This window comes from Lathyrus oleraceus, chromosome 5 (genome assembly GCF_024323335.1).
Source record: "Lathyrus oleraceus cultivar Zhongwan6 chromosome 5, CAAS_Psat_ZW6_1.0, whole genome shotgun sequence".
NCBI classification, from domain to species: Eukaryota; Viridiplantae; Streptophyta; class Magnoliopsida; order Fabales; family Fabaceae; genus Lathyrus; species Lathyrus oleraceus.
In genome coordinates this window covers 493,395,209-493,396,419 of record NC_066583.1, presented here as the reverse complement: position 1 = coordinate 493,396,419, position 1,211 = coordinate 493,395,209, and positions in this window count along the sequence as shown.

The following is a 1,211-nucleotide window of genomic DNA, read 5'->3' as shown; positions in this document are numbered from 1 at the left end:
CCAAAGCCCTCTGCAAACCTTCCCAGAACTTCGATGTAAATCTAGGATCTCTGTCCGAAACAATACTCGACGAAATACCATGCAAACTTACAATTTTCTCAATATACAACTCAGCTAATCTCTCTAACGGATAATCCATTCTGATCGGAATGAAATGAGCCGATTTTGTCAATCTGTCAACAATCACCCAAATAGCTTCAAAATTCTTAATTGTCCTCGGTAAACCAGAAACAAAATCCATACTGATACTATCCCACTTCCACTCTGGAATAGCCAACGGTTGCATTAGCCCAGACGGCTTCTGATGCTCAATCTTTGACTTCTGACAAGTCAAACAAGAATAAACAAAACTCGCAATTTCTCTTTTCATTCCCGGCCACCAAAATAACTTTTTCAAATCATGATACATCTTCGTAGCCCCAGGATGAATACTCAGGCCACTACGATGTCCTTCCTCAAGAATACTCTTCTTAAGTTCGGTAACATCCGGAATACACACCCGATTACCAATTTTAAAACACCATTCTCATCAACTCTGAATTCACCACCTTGACCTTGATTCACTAGAGTCAACTTATCAACCAAAAGCACATCGGATTTCTGACCCTCTCTAATCTCATCCAGAATACCACTCGTTAACTTCAACATTCCCAATTTAACACTATTGTGAGTACTCTCACACACCAAACTCAAGTCTCTAAACTGCTCAATTAAATCCAATTCCTTAACCATTAACATAGACATATGCAATGATTTCCGACTCAATGCATCAGCCACTACGTTTGCTTTACCCGGATGGTAATTCAAACCAAAGTCATAATCCTTCAGAAACTCTAACCATCTCCTCTGTCTCATATTCAGTTCTTTCTGATCAAACAAATACTTTAAACTTTTATGGTCACTGAAAACCTCAAATCTTGACCCGTACAAGTAATGCCTCCATAACTTCAGAACAAATACCACAGCTGCCAACTCTAAATCGTGTGTCGGATAGTTCCTCTCATGAACCTTCAGTTGTCTCGAAGCATAAGCTACAACCTGCTTATTCTGCATCAAAACACCACCCAAACCCAACAATGAAGCATCACAGTAAACCTCAAATGGTTCTGATGGACTTGGTAATATCAGAATAGGAGCAGTAGTTAACCTCCTCTTTAACTCTTGGAAACCTTCTTCACACTTTGAGTCCCAAACAAACGCTTGCCCCTTTC